The 16,788-nt window shown below is 40.2% G+C and overlaps 1 long non-coding RNA gene and 1 pseudogene across 1 annotated transcript in view; both read left to right on the top strand.

Annotated features, from left to right (window-relative positions):
- LOC137210251 (UDP-N-acetylglucosamine--peptide N-acetylglucosaminyltransferase 110 kDa subunit pseudogene) overlaps window positions 1–16,788 on the top strand; it is a 632,586-nt pseudogene that overhangs the window by 591,218 nt on the left and 24,580 nt on the right.
- The window catches only part of LOC137210268 (uncharacterized), a 291,880-nt gene continuing 283,024 nt past the window's right edge, over window positions 7,933–16,788 (top strand). The window contains exons 1-2 of the long non-coding RNA XR_010936438.1: window positions 7,933–7,993; window positions 9,634–9,701. This is a non-coding gene — a long non-coding RNA (uncharacterized lncRNA). The remainder of the gene's footprint in view (window positions 7,994–9,633; window positions 9,702–16,788) is intronic.

Here is a 16,788-nt window from a genome sequence, read left to right as displayed (position 1 = left end):
TTAAAACCACAGCTACTCTAAAAGACAGTAAGTTGCATTGGATAAGGAAAGTGTGCTTTTGTAGTTAGATTAACAGGGATGGAAGACGACTTAGTACGTTTTAAGATACTCATGATCCGTTCTCGTGAGAGTCGGGGAAGAAGGGGAAGAGAGTTAATAAAATACCAAACGATTGTGACAAATTAAGTTCACCAAGAGGTAGGTGATTAGTTACTACTTGAATAAGCCACACAAATCCAATTCAAGTTGTCCTTTATTTTTCTAAGAAGGAGCCCAGTGAACTACGTCCCATGTTCAGTAACACCACGTTCAATGGCTTAGTCTTTAAAAACTGTTATGTGGCTGGAAGAAGAAATATTGCCCATCAGTCCTAATTGATGTTTAGCTATCATGCACATTTCAAATAAATTTATTACATTGCCTGATCTCAGTGTAATACATTCCAAAGGGGCCAAGAGCACATGAAAAGTTATGGAGTTTCCATCTTCCACACTGAAGTGTGCAATAAATTACATATTATTTGGCCGTGAAATTCACAAGCCATAGATACCACGCCATTAGCAATGTATACAGTGGTAAACAGCAGGTAATGAGAATGATATAAAACAAAATAGACTGTGTATGTTGGCACTGCTGCCAATAAAACAATCATTAAATGCATTCATATGCATCTACACTAGGTAAGCTCTTTAGGGCAATTGCTATGAGTTCTACATACCTGTCAGGATATTATATATAGCCCAATTTCTATGGCGTTTATTCAAAGACACTGAGAAAGGGTTACTCTGGGTAAATTCAGACCTTTTCTCAATATAGAATTTGGTCAACATGCATTCTGAACAGCAAAATTTCACAGTGCTTTCAATTTTCCTACACTAATTGCCACCTCAACAAATGCAGGATTAAGTATAATGGATTATAAGAAGTTAGAAAGAAAAGATGGAAGAAAAGAAGGAAGGTAGAAAAAAGGTGGGTATGGAGTACTTCATCATTTACGTAGAGTGGACCTAAAACTAAACTGAGGTTTCCCTGAACTATTAGCATACGTTATAGAAACTTAAATGAAAAAATAAAAACAAAACCAGCAAGGGAAACTCAAAGATTCTTTGTTTTTTCACTTTACTGCATATACACGTCCATCTTAAACAATCTATATGCTTATATCCAATAAGAGAGCATTGTTTTGCAAGGCTATTTGGGTTCTATCAGCATGTAAAGGTCGGACAACTCAACTTTAGCAGAGTCAGCCTTCAGGTGAATAATTGCTTCTTTCACGTTGTGAGCATTTGAATTCTCCAGAAATGTTTCCCAAAATATGAAAACTAAAAGAGTCCTAGGACAGCGTCCTTTAGAAGTTTTATAGTATCAAGGTTTTTGGAGGAAGAGTATCCTTGTCGATTATCAACACAATGATTCCAAGCAGGTCAATTTATGCTTAGGATATTATATAACAAAACCCACTTCACTTCCATTATACTGACAATGATCTTCCTTACTTCAACCTTGTGCTTCTTAGTAAAGTTGAAAATACGGAGCCAAGAACAGACAGTGACAATGCCAGAGACTCAGATGTACCTATAGAAGCCTTCAGACAACATCAGCCACCCAGGCTAAAGTCCTGGTTTAAAACATCCCAACATGAATGCATCTCAAAAACCATATGCTGAGCAAGTGAAGCCAGATCAGAAGGGCACCTACTGTATTATTCAACTTACATGAAATTCTAAACTGGGCAAAAGTCATCTCTAAAGATAAAAAACAGATCCGTGGTTGCCTTGGGGTGGGAGATGGGGATAATTTTGCAAAAGCCTAGGAGGAAACTTTCTAGGGTTTTAGAATTGTTATCTATCTTTATGGGGGTGGTAGTTAAACAAATGTATACATTAATTAAAAGTCACTGAACCGTTGACTAAAAATGTCTGCATTTTATTGTATGTAAATGATACCTTAATAAGGTTGATTACAAAATGAACCAAAACCAAAACAAAACAGAAGAAAAACCTCTTAAGACCTCAAAGGAAATACACTGTTTTCTTCCAGGGTACCAGATTGGAAATGAGGCATTGGTCTGTTCTACCCTCAGATTTTCCCTAGGATTATCTAGTCTATTTTAAAGCACTAGAGTCCCCTATCAGGAAAACTCACCCCATGTTTAATTACTTTGATTTCTTCTCTGCCTCTTCTCCCAAAACAGTGAAGTCATGCACGGAAGGAAAACCAGCTTTTGCCAAATTTGCATCATCATATATTCTTTCCAAAGCTATTATGTATGGAATAAAATTTGGCTACACTCTGTAAAAATCTAGCTTTTTGGGCCTTACAAATCTTAACAGTTAACCTATTGTCTCCACTGGAATTTGGAAAAAAATTATTTTGAAAATGAATAGCTGAGATTTGACATTTTTTGTGTGTGTGATTTTCTCTTCCCCTAAGAGAGAAGTGAGTAGGAATGAGAAACACATAAATAAAGAAAAATAAATTAGCTTGCTGCCTTTGCATGGTTATAATTTATAGGAGGCCCTTTTCAACAATAATCTATTATCAGAATCAATAAAATATAATCTCCATGAAGGCCAGGCCAGGATATTTGTCTCTTTTTCAGCAGATTGCAATACAAACCACATTCATGGATATGCTTCTTGATGATCTTTGTAATACTGGAATAGTTGACCATTTCCTCATGCCTCTTCACCTTAACTTCAACCTGGATTTTCACCAATGACCTCACATTTCCTTCTCTATCACTTGGTTGTGGGCCTCTTTTCCAACTCCAACTCCAACTCGCATTTCACTCTGGCACCAAAGGAAGACTCACACCTTCCTGCTTTTTAGTGATACCTCGAGGTCATTACCATATTGTGATCACCCTGAAGAATAGCCAGACAATTGTTATTTCAGAGCCATCTGACAGTTTGTAGCTCTAAAAATTAACTAAGGACCGCATTTGTCAAAAATATCCTAGTTTAAGATTTTGGTAATACAGCAACAGTAATTCCGAAGTCATTTATGACAACCAGTGTGGGAAGCACCCTCCTTCAGGAAGATCCTTTGCTATACAATACTCTTTCCCTGTCTGGTAATAAGGAAGAATGGCCGAGGAAAGTAACCTTTTGTGGAAAGAAATACTTGGCTTTGAGAAGGCTTGAAGTTCATACATTTTTCTTGAATTAGATTCCCCATTAATTACTTTACCCACAAAGAGGTAATTATCAGAGTTATGTAAGCAATTAAGGAGATGCTACTTCTCATTCTTTCAGCCTGTTGACCTTTCTCACTTTATTTCATGTGGCTATCTGAAACATCAGTGATTTACATGTCTGTCTTTCTTTTTTTTTTAACAGATTTCTGTGTGTGTGTGTCCCCATGATGAAAACATCATTAAAGTAAAATATCATGAATAGACTCTTAAGAAGCAGAGTCTACTGAAAGTCCTGGAAAATATGAAAGCACTAATATTCATGGACAACTCTACACTCTGAAAGTTACTCCAAATGTTGTTGATCTCTCTTTTGTCTAGGAGTTTTTCAAATTTTCTACCATGATCATTTGTTAGTTTTATAATTACATAATAAAGGCATTATATCATACAATCTTTTGTTATCCATTGCAGTTTTAAAACTATTCCTTTCCTTGTCCTCAGCAGATATGTCATAGATTATTAGTACATAAGCAAAGACTTTCAACGTAACAGTACTTTATAGTGAGAAGAACTATACTGAGCTATCTCTATCCTAAGACAATGCACTAGGAAAGCACTAGGAATTCTTAAGCACTAGGAATACAGAGACGATCAAGGGGCAAGTTCCTTGCCTTCAAGTATACATGATCATTATAGCAAATGCTTAAATAGCACTTAGTATATAACTCACCACAGCAGTCTTATTATCCTCCTTTTTAATAGGTGAGCAGAGGAAGCCACAGGGAAGTCATAGGGTAAAGCCAGAATTTGAACCTAGGTAGACTAGTACACTCTCCACGGCTTTAACTACTACATTAAAATATATATATATATAAGTCATATATATATATATAAGACTCAAAGTATTCCAAAGTTACAAAACACTTATCTACCAAAACTCAAAAAGGAGCACACAAACTTGCATAGAAAATAAACATGTGGGCTTACCTTGTGGCGCAGTGGTTGAGAGTCTGCCTGCCGATGCAGGGGACATGGGTTCGTGCCCCAGTCCGGGAAGATCCCACATGCCGCGGAGTGGCTAGGCCCGTGAGCCATGGCCGCTGAGCCTGCGCGTCCGGAGCCTGTGCTCCTCAACAGGAGAGTCCGCAACAGTGAGAGGCCCGTGTACCGCAAAAAAGAAAATAAACAAGTAAAAGTTCATAAATAAACCACAATATAACCTGTTCCACATAATACACTGACTGCAGTGTCCTGGGCCTCTCCCATCCTTAGGTAGCTGGAAATTACAACAAAATAATACTTTTCACCTTTGGAAACCACACCATCTCTCATACCAACCAACCAATTACTTCCTTAGAGAGAACAGGAAACTAACCTGAATATCATAAAATATATATATATAGCATTAGTGATGTAGAATCCTTGTTTAAAGACAATAACTTCAATAGCAGAGGGAACTTTACCATTGCAGGCTTCAGATAACCTCTATATTTCTCAGATTTCAAGCTAAATCATAAAATGCCATATTGTGTCTGAAGCTATTTTTTCAATAGTCCGTTTTCTTAAATGGACTAGCAATGCCGTAAATACTGAGGAACATTTTGGCTTCCAAATCCTAAAGCCATCCTCATTATGCCTGGGTGATCATGGGGACATCATCGGAACTACCAGAGGACTGGCTGAAATACCAGTGTTCTGGTCAGCTTACAAATTAGAAATTATACAGAATCCAATTTTATTTTTTTGTTAAGTAATTCCTATGAGGCTTTTAGGATGTCAGTGTAAAGTCCTTTCATGTGTAATCTTTATCCATTAGATAGGGAACAATGCCAATCCCCGTCATAAATACTTTCACAACCTGACACTGAAAATCCATTGCAGGGCATACGACCTGCAAATAGGATGTGAATCACACACATTCACTCATTCAGACAATCCACAAATACTCATTTTTAAGTCTACTATATGCCAATAATGTACCGGCCTCTCAGATGCTAAACTATGCTAAATGCTGAAACAGACATACTCAGTTCGGGCCCTCCTGGAACTTATTACCTACAGAAGTGCCTTCGTTGTAAATGGTCAGGTCTCAGCGAATGCTATTATCATCAGCAGGTGACCAAAGGATAGAGCTTGCTTCCCTTCAGAGGTACAAAACAGTTCTTACACCTGAATGGGATGCAAAGAATAATCTGACTTCTGTTCACCGGGGCATGAATTCAACTGTCCTTGCAGAAGAGATAACAGATGGTGTGAACCCCAGATCTAAGAAAAGGGCCAGGCACACGATAAGTATTCAGCTTTCAAAAACAAATGAACAATCACTTCCTCTCCTTGATCTTTACACCCTTCCTCTGTTGGCTACTTTCTCTCAGCTTATAAACATCCTCAAATATACCCACTTAAAAAACTCTCAGACCTATGATTCTTTGGATATTCTTGTGGATAACCTAAGTCTCTACCATGCCTTCAAACACCTGTCCTCCCAAAAGCCCACATCTGTACCTTGGGCCCAGACCTGTCTACCAGGCCCCTCTAAAGCACTGAAGATGAAGTAAGATCCTCTCGCCACCCCCAATCCCTTTCTACTGTGCTCTGTATCTCTCAAAAAGATGCAGCTGTAAACTGTCACCCACGCTTGCTGCCCTCCCTTTTCTAACTGGTCACCAGGCCTCATCCATTCTCTCTCAGATCTGCAAAACCTGGTCCCACCTTTTATAACTTAAGTGGGACCCTTAGATAACAATTCACCCTGCACCCAATCAACTGCCTTCCACATGGAGGTCCAAGTGAGCCTCTAAACCAGAATTCCATTTCACTGTTCTTTGGTGTTTCCCGTAGCCTTCAGGATAAACATCCAAACTTCTGACAGGACAAACAAGGTGCTTTTCTGTTGGGCCCCACTAAGTTTTCAGTATCAACTCTCATTTCTTTCCCAAACCCTGAGTTCCAGTCCTGTACATTAGTTTTGCCATATTTTCCTATATTTCTCAAACTTCAACACACACTGCTCTCTCCTGCCACCCCAGGAGCTTCTACATATCCTTAGAAAGGACGGCACTTCCTCCAAGAATCCTACCCTGAACTTGCCCTTCCAAGTTTCTGTGCTCTGCAAAGGGGAAAGATGGCGGGGAGGGATATATTAGGAGTTTGGCATTAACATATACACACGACTATATATAAAATAATCAACAAGGACCTACTGCATAGCACAGGGACCTCTACTCCATATCCTGTAACAAAGTGTACGGGAAAAGAATCTGAAAAGGAATGGATATATGTACAACTGAATCACTTTACTGTACACCTGAAACCAACACAGTATTGTAAATCAACTATACACCAATATAGAATAAAAATTAAATTAAAGAAAAAGAGAGATTCTGTGCTCTGTAGCAGCAGAACTCACTTCTTCCAGAGCACTGACTCCTGTGCTTGTGTTTACTTGCTGCCCAGTAGAAGGGAAGATTACCTAGGGCAGAAGCATCGTCTCCAGCAGCCCTTGGTTCTGACAACTCATTCATGTGCCAGGATACTTCACACACATAACCTGCTTAATTAATTCTAAGAACCCACAGAAAGAGTGATTTTTAATGTCATTTTACAAGTGTGGGGATTATAGTGCAAAAGAAACCTGTCCAGGCCACAGAAAGCATCAGCCCTGGAATTCAAACCCTAAGCTGCCTTGACACCGGTGCTCTTTCCACTATGTATGATACACCTGTTGAAAAAAAATTTTTTTTTCCTGAGCCCTGTTTGAATGGAAAGGAAATGAAGCTGGGATATATCCATTTCCTAATCGCTTTGGTGTGTACCAGGCAAAGTCATTCAACAGACCAGGTAACATCTATGCAACAATTAACGATGCTCCAAACTGTGCTAAGTGTTCTACTTTGTAGAGTCTAGAAGCATTAACACAGTGCATCCTTGTAACCGCCACAGAGGCTGGGTCCTGTTAAGCCCATGCTACAGATGAGAACACTGAGACCTTGAAGCCTTAAGGCACTCGGCCGGGGTCACCGAGCTGGCAGGAGTCCTAGGCCGCACGCCCCGTCTAGTGCACGCACACCCGGGCACTGCGCACCGGTTCTAGTGCCCACCCTCCACCTTTAACCATTTAAAACCCCGCTTCTCAGCGCCCACACGAGGGCCCGTGGAAGCGGGAAGTACAAACCTGTCTCGACAAGCCGTGGCTGGAAGAAGCTCTGGATACATATCAGGGGCAGAGGGTGCTCAGGAGCGGCGCCCAGTCTACCCCGCGGAGGCGGTTGGCGTTAACTCCAGCAGGCCCTCCCTCAGGGAAGCCCGCACGGAGGGCAGAAGCACCGAGTCCTGCAGCGCGCACAGGTCCTCAGAGCGCGAGAAGGAGTCGGCCCTGCTGTACGGGCGCAGCTTCACCGAGTGATCATGGCCTGAGCGCGGCCTCGGGGACGCTGGCTGCAGACAGGATGCCCACACCCTCCTGTGGGTCCCTGCTCGCCTCCCGGCCCCTCGGGCGCCCACCGCCCGGCGGCTGTGGCCCCGCATCGTGCGCAGGACCGGCGTCGCAGCCAGAAGACATACGGCCACGGGCCCCAGCTAGGCCGAGCCCTCCATGCCGCGCTCCGGAGCCCACGCGCGGCCTGGTGTTGGCGCGGGCATTAACGCCCTCCCGAGCCGCGGGGTTGCGGTTTAAGCCTCCGGGCGGGCCCGTGGGGGCGGGGCTCGAAGACTTCTGCGCGCTCGCTGTGCGTCCGCACGCAGACCCGCCTCCCATGACGACGCGGCCTGAGGAGCAGCACGCAGACCCGCCTCCCCTGACGACGCGGCCTGAGGAGCGGTGTCGGCAGCTTCGAGACTACAGCAGCGCGAAAGGTAGGAGTTGTGGAGAATTTGGGGTTTCCAAAAAACGTTTGCTGACTGATCCAAACAAAAGTGAGACATGGTTGTATCAGCGCATTTTAAAAGTAGTTAAACTCCCTCAAAGTGTCTCTGCTCGCCCCGCCCAGGAGAGAGCGTGAACTCCTTGAGGCACGCAGGAAAGGCTGAGTGAACGTCTGCCTGTGGTCCCTTACCTGGTGCACGGGTGTGTGAATTTCTGCGGAGAGCTCTTAATTTCTGTCGTTTCTGCTGACTTGACACGGTTGTTGGCAAACGGTGACGTGTTCCGTGCATTCAGGACATGATCGTGGTTCCTAATAATCACTTTGTTTTGTCCTGACACCTCCACAGAGAATTTACTACTGAATATCCACTTTAGAGAAGAGAAACTGAGGCGTTAGGAAGTGAAGTGACTGAGTAAGAGGAAGGACTCAGACAATTGGTGTTAGTAAATTAACCCTGCAAGGAGGCCGTTAGCCTGCGGTGGCTCTAGTGATGCGGGCGCCCCCTTAAACCAACCAAAATCTAAGCCTGTCAGCGCCTCAGGGTGACGAACACCGCTGAGGACACCCAGTCACAAACCACCAACTAGGCGTTAAAGCCATAGCAAATCACTCGTTTCCTTGCTTTGCTTCTGCCCTTTTAAAATAAACATCTCTGCAGCTCCTGTGGCTGGAGTGCTCCTCACCTCTTCCGCTTTGTGCTGCCTGAATTGAATCTATTTTTGCGCACATAAAGTGTTAAAATTTTAAATATGCCTCAGTTTGTCTTGTAAGATTGGCCGTAGAAGTTGGATTTGTGTCCAGTTTCTAGAGCAGTGGTCGTCCTCTGGTTAGGCCTTAGGCGTTACGTGTACAATGTTCCTCTTCTACCACCACCTTCTGGATGCCTCCACCCACTACCAGCTCCCGCGCATCAGTTCCCCTAGATGTGGTCAGCAATGGCTTTTACATGCAGCGTGCTCACATTATAACATCGCAGACACTCCTCCATCCTCCAGCCAGCGTGTGAAGTGAAACATTACCATTCCTGTTGAAGAGTCTCTGGTGTGACCACTTTCCCAAGCACAGCCACTCCCCAGCTGACCCTGGGTAACCACTCCTCTGAACTTGGTCTCCATCAGTGGCATGGATGTCTTTCTATGTAGGCTACATGTTTAAGTATTCTTAAACTGCATATCGTATTCTATTTTGTTTTCTCTTGTTACTTGCTTTATTTAGTGTTATCTTTGCTAGGTTCATCCACGCTGACACGTAAAGATCTGTCTAGTTCATGTACTTTCCTCGCTACGTAGGATTCCCATGTAGGGAAATCCAATAATTTATATGTGCATTTTCCTGTTGATGGACATTTAAATTGTTTCGAATTTTAAGTATGATTTCTTTTTTTAAAAAATTTTATATCCTTTTTAAAGGTTACTTTACATTTACAGTTATTACAAAATATTGGCTATATTCCCTGTGTTGTACAATACATCCTTGAGCCTGTCGTACACCCAGTAGTTTACATCTCTCACTTCCCCACCCCTGTATTGCCCCCTCCTCCCCCTCCGCACTGGCAACCATTAGTTTGTTCTCTATATCGGTGACTCTCCTTCTTTTTTGTTATATTCGTTCAATTGTTGTATGTTTTAGATTCCATTTATAGGTGATATCCTACAGCGTTTCAGAGTTCAAAAGACTCTCACGACAGAAGCCAAAAGGTAAGAGCCATTTTACATTGATAAAAAGCATTTTAACTATGTAGAAGCAGAAAATGAAAAGAAATAACTTTGCATTATATTTAATAAAAGCTTAGGGAGATCTTTGTGGTATATTAGTGAACTTATTTGTGGAAATTTAGCCATGTACATTGTGTTGGAGAGGCACCAAGAGTTCAAGGACTCTCACATTTTGAGTACACAATTGCCTTACTTGTAGGCATGGTGGCACCATTTACATAACAATGATTTGGAGGATGTTGTGTTAGTCAGCTCTTGCTGTGATAATGCTTTGGAACAAATCGACCCAAAACTCAGTTCCATAAACAAGAATTTATTTTTCTTGGACCTATTGGCTAGCTGCAGTGGCTCTCTTTTAGACCTCTAGATGGCTGGTTTTGCTCCGTGTTTTGGGTCAGTTTGAGGTCTGTAACACACATGTTCCTCTGGAGCCCAACTGTGAGGCCGCAGGTCCCAGGCCCTGTCTTCTCACAAAGTTCACTGAAACATAAGAGGTGAGCCCAACTGCACAAGCCCATTTAAGGCCTCTGCTGCTCATTGAAGGCCATCATGTCTGCTCACACTTCATTGGCCAAAACATGTCACAGATCTAAGCTGTATTTAGAATATGTGTATTTGTTTAAAGTTGGGTGCCCTCACAGAAGAATATTGCCTTTTGGACAGTGTTACCTTAGCATTTTCATTGGCATTTGCAAACGTGATAAACACCGTGTGCACTTTTTCACCTTTGAGAACTTTCTGAAATTGTGGGACTATTTCTATTGGAAAAGAGGAAGGTACACTTTAGAACTCAACTCTAGTTATGGCATTGTTGGGAGAAGAATTATTGAGATAAGGTCAATACAAGTGAAAGATTTAGGATCACATGTTCATCATTAACATTAGCATTCTACAGAACATTCCTGGAGAATTATGATGCTTGCTTTATGTGATTTCTATCATAAATCATTAGAATTTGACCAAGACACTTCAGTGAAGCATACATCATACAGCACATTGCATTTTAGTTTTTCCTACCACTCCAGAACTTATCATCAATACTTTACCATAACTCACAAACAGAAACTGAGTGAGTTCATTGTTAGCAGACGGGCTTCACAAGCAATACTAGTGGAAGTTCTTCAAATGATAGCAGACAGTAACTCAAGCCATACAAACAAAACAAAGAATGCTGACTAGAGCAGTTGTGTAGGGAATTATAAAAGATACTGTAATTTCAAATTTCTTCTCCTTTCTTCTCTTAACTAATTTAAAAAGTGCCAAAACAATATGACTATATTTGGATTGTTCTCTGTATAACATAAAAAATATCATATATTTGATGATATGGCACAATGAAGGCAGTGAGAACAAAGCTGTGTTAGAATAAAAATGACAGTACACCATAAGCTGAATCCGCAGGAAGAAAGGAAGAGAACCAGAAATGGTAAATAGATTAACCCGACAAACTCAAAAATATTTACTTGCTCAACTTTCTTCTCTAAGCTCTTTGAAAAAATAACCTTCTGAGAAGTAATTATTATAATAATATGTTGTTAAGTATGTAACATATATAAATGTAATAAAAACAAAAAAGAGGGGAAAGCATACAGCTCTATAAAAGTACAGTTTCTGTTTCTATCTGGAATGAACCTAGTAAAAATCTGAAGAGATTCTGAGATGTATTACATAAGCCCTAGTGCAGCCATTACTCAAACAATGTGGTTAAAAATCATTAAAGGAATTACATGTTACAGTAGAAAATATCTACTTACTATAAAAGGAAACTGGAGGAACAATAACAAAAAAGCAAAAACATGAGACATGTAGAAAACCAAAGGTAAAATGATAGACATAAATAAATCCTACCATATCAATAATAAAAACTAAATGTAAATGAATTAAACAGTACAATCAAAAGGCAGATATTGTCGAACTGCGTATTAAAAAATGTTTTCTATAGGAGACACTGCTTGGATTCAAAAGTCTAATGTGTACAAAGTAAAAGGATGAAAAAATATACCTCATGCAAATAGCAACCGTAAGCATTGCTGAAGTGGCTATACTAATACCAGAAAAAATAGACTTTAAAACAAACAAAAAAGTTACTAGATATGAAAAGGGACATTTTATGATAAAGAAAGGGAAGGTAGGGCTTCCCTGGTGGCGCAGTGGTTGGGAGTCTGCCTGCCAATGCAGGGGACACGGGTTCGTGCCCCAGTCCGGGAAGATCCGACATGCCGTGGAGCGGCTAGGCCTGTGAGCCATGGTCGCTGAGCCTGCGTGTCCGGAGCCTGTGCTCTGCAACCGGAGAGGCCACAACAGTGAGAGGCCCGCGTACCGCAAAAAAAAAAAAAAAAAAAGGGAAGATACAAAAATCTTTACCCTATTTGCCCTGAAAAAGGTAAAACCAAAGTACACGAAGAAGAAAATACCAAAATCCATGAAGAATTGAAGGAAGAAATAGATAATTGCACAACATTGGGTAGAGGCTTCAGTACTCCACAGTCAATAATGGATAGAACAGTTAGGCAGAAGATCAACAACGATATAGAAGACTTGGACAAGACTATGAATTAACAAGACCTAATAAATGTTTACAGAACACTCAGCCAAACAGTAAAACACTCATCCTGCTCAACTACATGTGAAACGTTTTCCAGCATAGATGACATGCTAGGCTGTAAGAGAAGAGATTGAAACCCACATACATTGCTGGTGGGAATGTAAAATGGTGCGGCCATTTTACAAAACAGCTTGAGAGTTCCTGCAAGTGTTAAACATAGAGTTACCCTATGACCCAGCAGTTCCACTACTAAATATAAACCTAAGAGAAATAAAAACTTATGTCTGCACAAAATCTTGTACGTGAATGTTCATAGAAGCATATTTCTAAAAACAAAAGGTGGAAATAATTCAAATGACAACTGAATAAATGAATAACCAAAATGTGGAATATCCATACAATAGAATAGCATTCAGCTATAGAAAGGAATGATCTATTGATCCATGTTACAACATGGACGAACCATGAAAGCATTATGTAAAGTAAAAGCAGCCACTCACAAAACATCACATATTGTACGGTCCCATTTATATGAAATGCCCAGAATAGCAAATCTGTAGAGACAGGAAGTAGATGAGTGGTTGCCTAGGGCTGAGAGGGTTGAGGAGATTGAAAAAAGCTTGTTCATGTGTAATGGGTTTTTTGTGGGGGGACAGGAATCTAAAATTGGATTGTTGTGATGCTTACACAAGTCTTTTAGTGGTTACACTGAGAACCACTGAATTGTATACATTAAAGTGTTGAAATTATGGTATGTAAATTACATCCCAATAAAGCTGTTAAAATTATGATAATTTCATATTTATAAATATGAAAATTCATCGAAAATGACAAATTCTTTAAAAATGCAAGCTAACAAGACTAACCCAAGAAAGAAAACATATCTCAAAAACCTATATCTACTGCAAAAGTTGTTTGTATAATTAAGTACCTTTACAGAAAATGATTTCCAGGGATAAATGGCTTTCCAAGTAAATTGTTCCAAATATTTAGGGAAGAAATATTGGTAATCTTACATAAAAATCTTCCAGGAAACAGAAAAGTATATATTGCTCAAAATATTTATAAGGCCAACATAAACTAAAAAGAATATTACAAGAGTAGAATCACAGGCCAGTTTCTCTTTTGAACATGCATGCAAAATGTGTAAACGGAAGCACAAACCGTATCTATGGTATGTAAAACAATCATATATCACAATCAAAGTAGCTTTATTCTAGTAATGCAAGGTTGGTTTAATGTTCAAACATGAAACTGATCCCAGGAATGAATTAGAGTGGGAAAACCGTCATTTAAAACAAAAGTCTTGGGACTTCCCTGGTGGTCCAGTGGTTAGAACTTGGCGCTTTCACTGCTGGGGCCCTGGGGTCCAATTTCCGGTCAGGGAACTAAGATCCTGCAAGCCATGAGGCGGCCCCCCCCCCCAAAAAAAAAGGAAAAAAAGAAGACTTAAGCAGGAGAAGCACAAGATCGAATAAACATAAAAGATAACAGCTTATGAAAAGTAGGTGAAGATTATGGAATATGCTAAAATTTTAAAACAAAAAGAAACATTTAAAGATTCAAGAGGATGTGACAAATATTGTACATAGGCAAAAAATAAAATATACGGATGATGGGAGCCCAAAAATCCAGATGCCCATGTCCTGTCTCTGAAGATTCTCATTCAATGGGTTATGGATTTCCTCTATGTTTAAAAACCTACAGGTGTTATAAAGCAGAAACTAACACACCATTGTAAAGCAATTATACTCCACTAAAGATGTTAAAACACAACCAAACAAACCTACAGGTGATTCTGATATGATTCACAGACAATGTAAAGCTTCTGCTTTACAGGAAATAATACCAGATTATCTTGTTATTTTATAGTTATAGTAACAGGTTGTACTATTGACCGGTAAGTCTGATGTCAAAATGCACTCCCCACTAGGGATATAAAAGGAACTAATAGTCTCTACGGCTACTTGGTGGCAGCATGCACGTATTGCAAGGGCAATTATTGTAGGAATCCAAATGAGTGGAACATTTTAGAATTGGAAGACTACATAGAGATCATCTAGAAAAGCTTCCAACTATTATAGTTGTGAAAACTAAGGCCCATATAAAAGAAATGATTTATCTCCAAAGAGCGTTAGTGAAAGAATATGAAATTAAAAATATCTCTGAACTTTTAATTTAGTGCTGTTTTTGTTGATCTCATGTATTAGCTTAAACTTCAGTGTGACAGATTTGGGATTGAATTCTTGCTCAGATTTACTGATTGCGTGGCTTTTAGTAAGTTACTAAAACACTTTTTTTAAGAAAAATAGATTTATTTATTTATTTTTGGCTGCGTTGGCTCTTCCTTGCTATGCGCGGGCTTTGTCTAGTTGCGGTGAGCGGGGGCTACTCTTTGTTATGGTGCGCGGGCTTCTCATTGTTGTGGCTTGTCTTTGTTGCTGAGCACGGGGTTAGGTGTGTGGGCTTCAGTAGTTGTGGTTCACGGGCTCTAGAGTGCAGGCTCAGTAGTTGTGGCGCACGCTCTTAGTTGCTCCGTGGCATGTGGGAGCTTCCCGTACCAGGGCTCAAACCTGCGTCCCCTGCACTGGCAGGCAGATTCTTAACCACTGCACCACCAGGGAAGCCCCACTAAAACACTTTTAACTTCGCTTTTCACATATGTAAAATGGTGAGCCTTGGCTGATATAGAATATGAGATAACCTAGCCCTGTTCTTAACACATACACGTAGTTAACATTTTTTGGCTCTCATCCCTCTTAAACAGCCTCTATCCTCTTAACAATGAAAGTGTGTTTCAGCTAGCAAAGCACCCCAGAGCTGACCACATTCTGGCAAGAAATGTAGGATTCTTTTTCTTGCTGGTGGTTCTTTATACCTGATATTTGAACTGCACTGAAACATGAACATCTCTTGTTTATACTGTATTAATGGATTGATGAATTTGATAATTTGATAGATGAATTTTAAAAAGTAATATGCAGGAAAAAAAGTAATATGCAGGAATTGAACTGCCTTACTCTCAAGAAATATAATTCGATAGTGGTGGCTAAAACGATAAACAGTGTTTGGACAGGGAGTCCATATTGGATGTGAACTACGTGTACTCCCATTCGTCTATTAAGAATAAATAGAATCCTTTCAAAATCTGTTTTAAAGCGCAGTTATTTCCTTCTGACTCATTTAAGTTACCTGCAAGAAAAAGACAATCTCCTGAATCCTTGCTTAAAAGGCTTTTAATATAAAGCAGATAATTTTTTGCAACATTTCCCAAACTTTTCATTATCAAATTGGCTGAGACTTCTCAACGATTATCAATTTCTCAACAATATCTCCATTTTAACCTTTTTTAAAAGAATTGGCCTCGTAGATGTGCCCTTAAAACAGAGCTTCACTCTCAACTTATTTTAAATTTTGTATTCAAACACTATGAAGAAAACAGGATCAGGGAATTCAGCCATAAAAGTGAATGGATTACTGATACATGCTACATCATGGATGCAACTAAGTGAAAGAAGTCAGGCGCGAAAGGCTCTATATTGTATGGTTCCATTTATATGAAATGTCCAGCAGTGGCAAATCCATACACACGGAAAATATTATACATTAGTGGTTTCCAGGGGTTTGGAAGAGAGGGAAATAGGCAATGACTCCTCAAAATGGGTGTATGTTTCCTCTTGGGGTGATGAAAATGTTTTGTAGTTGGACAGTGGTGATAGTTGCACAACATTGTGACAGTAGTAAATTCCACTGAATGGTACAGTGAATTGTAAAATGATCAAAATGGTGAATTTTGTGTTATGTTCATTTTACTACAATAAAAAGGAGAAAGAATTAGGGAAAGACTTAGAGTTTGGGAAACTAAGGTGAACTGGTCAAGAAAAAGACAGCTCTACTGTTCAGTGTTCTCTCAGCTCTCCCAGTGCATTAATCCTCAGCGAAAAGTAGCCTGAACTTGTCGATGATAGTCATTCAACACAGTCCAGGGAAAAGTAAATAAAATAAAACCCAACTCTTCTTCTTTAGCACATCTATGAAAGGTTAACTTGCTGCTTAGCCACGTGGACATTCATGAAATCGTTTCACTTTAGGTGTCCTCTACTTCAGTACTTTACTCACAGCTCATTCACACATGTAGGCAACAGCATTCCTTAATTCGATGGAATCTGCAGTGCTGGTTGTGATGGGTCTCATGAAAAGAAAAGGGAAGGAGGAAAAAGCCTCCACATTGACTTGGTGGCCTTGACGAAATGGATGCAGAAGACAGCTTGAGTGTCAAACTGGAAACTGTTATTTCCTTTTCCTTTTCTTTTTATCTTTCCTATCAGGTCTTCTGCCCACTTCCCACCCCCTTCTCTCAAACAGGAAAGACACTAATTAGCTGCTTTTTTGTGTTTTTGGTAAAACAACTATTGTTTTGCGTTTCTTGTTGTTCGGTGAGCATTATTGTTTTTACTGCCAAATGAGCTTCAGGGGTTGATGTAGGGGGTCCCTTGGGAACTTGACTTTTTCCAGTTTAAGTGG

This window comes from Pseudorca crassidens, chromosome 17, assembly GCF_039906515.1.
Source record: "Pseudorca crassidens isolate mPseCra1 chromosome 17, mPseCra1.hap1, whole genome shotgun sequence".
Taxonomy (NCBI): domain Eukaryota; kingdom Metazoa; phylum Chordata; class Mammalia; order Artiodactyla; family Delphinidae; genus Pseudorca; species Pseudorca crassidens.
The sequence above is the reverse complement of the archived record's forward strand: the minus strand, read 5'-3'. Positions and strand labels throughout refer to the sequence as shown.